The following is a 5,977-nucleotide window of genomic DNA, read 5'->3' as shown; positions in this document are numbered from 1 at the left end:
CTTTCACTACACACACACACACACACACACACACACACACACACACACACACACACACACACACACACACACACACACACACACACACACACACACACACACACACACACACACACACACACACACACACACACTCAAAATAAATAAACATGTTTGTGTCACCCCCAACATCTGATCTGCATCCATGTTTTCTAAAGACTTTCCAGCATAGCGCCTACGGTACAGATTGATGGGAAGCTTAAAAGAGTGTTGAAATGTAAACATGTCGGTGCCAACACTGGCACTGTGCATAGAGTACTTCTGGAAAACACCGGCACGGGGTGACTGGCCCTTCTTCCACAGACCTAGACCCATGACAAACCATCTCCTCCTTTCTGGGAAAGCATGCAGGAATCCCCTCCATTCACACTGTTCAGGCTGTACAGGGCCACTGACAGCTTTGGCCAGGCCTGGGACAAAGTCATCTGAAAGGGCCCCCTACGTAATACAGTTTTTTTCAATTGCTAACAAGCGCTTACCGATACTTTGGATACTTTTTCTAAACTCTTAACACAGACTGCCACCTAACAAACACAATTGGCCAAACATTTAATATTCTTCTCAAAAGCACACACTGTTAAAAATATGCAAACTCCCTTTATCGAAACACTAGAAATGTGGCTCAAAATGAAATATGTCTATAAGACAATAACACTTGTTTTAAATTCACAAGGTACATGCAATCAATCAAATTACACAAGACTTCAAAACACTGCCTATTGTCAACATTAACGAAGCTGCATAGACTTTCATGTTTCAGTTCAGTTCATGTTTCAGTTCTATTAGCAATGAAGACCCAAATCTGGGCCCCCTCTTCTCCCTGGGCCCAGGACTACTGACCCCTTGTCCCCCCCCCCTGTTGGCATCCCTGAGCCTGTGTTCCCAACAGAGGTCGCCGTCCCGCTCATTCATAGATGGTCATTGTCCATATATGGTCATTTTGTCTGAGGTGTGCACACTGGCTTTTGGAACGGGAAGCCCAACCGCACATACTTTCTCAAAATCACAATGTCCATTGCACACACTCACAGATAACATTATCACTTGCACAACTATGGAACATTCCCATAACCAACTGAGGGCCCCCTAATATTTGAAGCATTCTTTTCCCGCTGAACCATGAAGTGAATTAAGAATATAAAGTTGAAGTGAATTAAATATATAAGTATCTATAAATAATAGCAAACCCTTGAGGCCTATAGCTTTTAGCTGGAACCTGTTGTGCCACGTCCCAGAGGCTGAAAGCCTTAAAACAATATCAAAAATTCATCGCTAATAATTAATGACCGAGCTAGATTTTAGAGATGGTGTTTGCAAAGCCTTTGTAGTTAGGCATGGGATGAAAGTATATACACACAGATTTCCCCAGCGGCCTAGAAAGCCTTCGGGCTCTTCCACCCCTCACCCTACCGTACATATACCGAGCAGACGTACCCAAATCCATATTAATCAGGACACTTTACCTCCTTGTTTTATTTCGTTTCAGCCTTGGAACCGAGACATTTTATTTTTCAGCTAAAGGAAATTCACTCTCCAGACATAAATACGTTTTTATTTCCATATCAGAAATAGAACTACAGTACACTACCTCATTCTTCTCGGAACATTTTCAAAAAGGAGGCCAGTCAACTAAAAGCTTTTGACTTTTCATAGCCATCCTGTCTCAAATGATTACACTTATACAAATCCAAGTTTTGGTTTGCGTGCAAGGTCAAACTATTCCTCAATTCCATACAGCACAGACCCTCATAATGTCCGAGTTGAATCGCTGTGGCTATTACAGTGTAGAACGGGATAAAGGAACCCGACTGGTCTCGACACCTTTTCCCATTTATCTCTCTCTCTCTATGCCGCAGCAGATGCAGAGCAAAAGCAGCGTGTCTGATTGACGCACTCCTCCGAGCCGGTTATCACTCCGGACAGAGGTGAAAGGGCCAGCGCTTTAAGGAAAAAGAAGGTGAGCATGGCAGGCTGGTTGGTTGGATTCTGTATGCGTGGGCCCACTTCCAATTACTCACGCCTGCCTGCCTAAAGCAGACTACGGTTGACTGTGACCACTATGGCAGGGTACTCGACAGGGGGGGGACAGAGGAGTCAATTTACCAAGGGCCCAGGGAAGGGGGGAGAGGTGAAGAATTGGGACACCGTTACATTGTATATATTGGGGGTGGGGGGTTGTTAAGATGGCTTTTTCCCAGGCTGGCAGTGGCCCTGTACTCTGGTACTCTAGCAGCTTTCAGGCAGCAGAATCACCTCAAATGAAAATGTTACTGCATGCCTAGCTCCTCCAGTGTTGGACATGACAGTCAGTAAGTGATGGTCAGTGGTGAAAGTAGATACTAGGTGCACACAGGAACGCAGCATCGGTATAACATTTACAGAGTTCAGGTTCCAAACCCCCTAAGTGACTTTTCAGAAAATAATCTTAATTCATTTTTATTTAATACAAAGCTATCAAAATTGCATATTCTTTTATTTTATTCATGTAATATAACTATTTATATGTATTATCAAGTACATAAATGTAAAGTAAACCAACAACGGGGTTCTGTAAAAATATAAAAGTGCAGGTCTTCAGAAATGGAGTTAGGGGGTTTTGCATCTGAACTCTTCATTTACAGCCGGTGCGCCGTACCGGTAAGAGAATAGGGTTGATGCTGGCCAAAATCCCACATTTGAAAATTCTATTATAGTACAAAACATACAACCACCCATACTATTTGAGACAAGTGTCCAATGAAGAGAATAACTCAAAGTTACCCAAAATAGTCATGCAGTGATAAAGATCTATTATAGTGCACATGTTTATTTTCTTTGCGCTCTTTCTGATATTCGCATTGGATGGGCGGATGTTATGACTTGCACAAAATAGCACCGGTAAGACATGAAAACTACTTTCACCCAGGTGAGATTTAGTTCATTTAGTCAGATGTTCCTACTATTTACACTGGCCTGACCTCTTTAAAATGCAGCACTTTATTTTCCAAGGCATTGATGTCACACAGAACATTGGGAGGTGATAAAACGCGTGGCCCATGCCCGGGTCTGACCTGACCTTGCAAGGAAGGCAGGCAGGCCAGTAAAATGCACTGGATGAAATGCTTTCCATTTGAGCTGAGGTCTTCTGAGATTGAACAGTCCATTCCACCTAATGCAGTTTCCAGAGGCCGCCCACACAACCACACACACACAACCACTCACACACACACACATACGCACACACACACGCACGCACACATGCAAACACGCACACACATACGTGCACGCACACACATACGTGCACGCACACACACGCACACACACACACGTGTGTGTGCGCTCACACAGACACACACGCACACGCACGTACACACACACACACACACGCGCGCGCGCGCGCACGCACACGTACAAGTACACACACGCACACACACACACACACACACACACACACACACACACACACACACACACACACACACACACACACACACACTCACACACACACACACACACACACGCAACCACACACGCAACCACACACACACGCAAACACACACACCGACACACACACCGACACACACACACACACACACACACACACACACACACACACACACACACACACACACACACACACACACACTGACCACCCCAGGATGCAGAGGGACTTGACCTCATGACCTTGTGTGTGATGGGAACCTTGGGCCAGTAACAAACACTTCAAGGGTTTACAGGATCATGATGGGAAAAGGCCCATTCCAGTATTATGCAGTATTTCCATTTAACGGCGGCATACTGTACTAACACCTCCGAACATGCAAACTCACTTTTGTAATAGAATTGAATTAATGAGGAGAAATGGAACACTGTTCTGTGCTACTTGTTTTTGCACTACCTAAACCCAGTAGTAGTAGGAGTAGATAGTCTACATACATGTATGTGACAACATACACACCCCTGATTGCAGCTTCAAATTTGAAGATATATACTGTCTAATACAGTAGATATCTATATAGAATATTCAGGCTATCCTTCTACACTAGTGTTTCTCAACGGGAGCTCTACAGCCTCCCAGGGGACATTAGGGAGCCCTCAGGGGGTGTTGAGAAGGAGGCAGCTAATAGGGGGGCACTCAGTTTCAAATAGGGGACAATAGTCTATTTTATCTTTTAATACTAAGTTTAAATGTCTTTATTAGTATGGCAAGTCCTACATCAGGGGTCAGGAACCTATGGCTCTAGAGCCACATGTGGCTCTTTTGGGAACTATATATGACTATTACTTATCTAGTGTTGCCAACAATCTCTTCAGTCGTCCTGTATCCGTGTCATGAGCACTCTCTCTCCCTGGTAGCAACCTTAATTGCATTCAATTCTCTGCCACTCTGCTCACTCTCTCCCTACTCTGCCTAACGAGCTCCACCTGGCTCCGCCCTGCTCTGCTCTTGTTACCTGGCCAGCTGCACTGCATTTCCCACTCACCATCCTCACCTTGCCTCACTCTGTTCTAATTACTCTGCCAGCTGCACTGCATTTCCCCACTAACCTCTCCCAGTATATCAAGCCCTGTCTTTCAGCCAAGCCCTGTCAGATTGTCTTCAAACCCGGACCAGTAACCTGCCTGTCTACGCTCTGACTCCTGTCTGATTCCGATCCTCTTGACTGCCTCCCTTTTCTACTGCCCCGACTATCCCGACCTGCCTTCTGGACCTCGACTACTCTCTGATCTTCAGCCCCTCCGGTAACTCGATTCTGCCTTCTGTCTCTCACCACGATTATTGCCTAGCCCTGGTCTGTACTTCTGCCTGCCATTCATATTGCTTTTGTGTGTGTGTTCCCCCAGTTCTCCGACCACCAGATGAGCGAGCCCAGACGCTTCACCACCCTCAGCCCGACACGCCGCTCGATCACTGGGGGACACACACACTAGGCACTTTGGACTGGAAACCCCCGGACACTTGGTGAGCCCCAGGTAACCCACAGGACCCTGCAAAACCCCAGAGCCCCAAGCACCCCTGGAACCCCTGACACCCCTGGCACTCCTAGCACCCCTGGAACCGGCACCTCCAAAGACCTCAAGATTCACTCACTCCTCTTCCCCCCTGAAACCATCAATAAAGAACTCTGAATTTGAACTTGCGCTCTTGGGTCCTCTTCTGTCCGTGACAATTCATAAATAAAAGTACGGGTTCCATATTGAGTTGAAACGGGACAAGGGAGGTTAAAAGGTGTTAAAATGCAGGAAATTACATCCAAGAAATACAAAATTCTCCCAAACCCTTGCCATGAAGTTGACAGTTGGAAACCCTATACTTACCTGTTATCAATTAAAGCAATAACTTCACAGTAGGCTACACTCTAAAATTGTTGGGCTTAATTGAAATACATGCTTTATTCAGTGTTTTAAAAAAATGGTATGGCTGTCGTGAACATTTATTTTCAAAAATTTGGCGTTTATGGCTCTCTCCACCAAAAAGGTTCCTGACCCCTGACCTACATGGACATATTAAAAACAAGGCCCACGCCTAGCGGCATGAGTGCCTTCTTCAGGGCCCTGACACAGGCCCTGACACACTGCCACAAACACTGCCCTGGAGAAGGCACTCATGCCGCTACGTGTGGGACTTGTTTTTGAAATGTCCATGTAGGACTTGTCATATTAATAAAGACATTTTAATTTGGAGTGCCTTAGTCAGAGAATGTATTCTCATTTTTTTAACCTGTAAGTACTATACCTTGGACTAAATAGCCCCCAAACCCAAGATGCTGACAAACAATCTGGATAAGAGCATGCCAAGCCCTAAAAAATAAATTGAAATGTAAATAAAAACAAACCCACTGTCCTGGAGACCTGGATTTTGGAAAATAGGAAATTATGTTGGATGACTGGCACAGCATGATAGTGGAGGAAGTGGGTCTGTTTCTTTTCTCTGGGAGCTATAGCAACCACTGCCATT

This window comes from Engraulis encrasicolus, chromosome 13 (assembly GCF_034702125.1).
Source record: "Engraulis encrasicolus isolate BLACKSEA-1 chromosome 13, IST_EnEncr_1.0, whole genome shotgun sequence".
Taxonomy (NCBI): domain Eukaryota; kingdom Metazoa; phylum Chordata; class Actinopteri; order Clupeiformes; family Engraulidae; genus Engraulis; species Engraulis encrasicolus.
Note: the sequence above shows the minus strand (reverse complement) of the source record.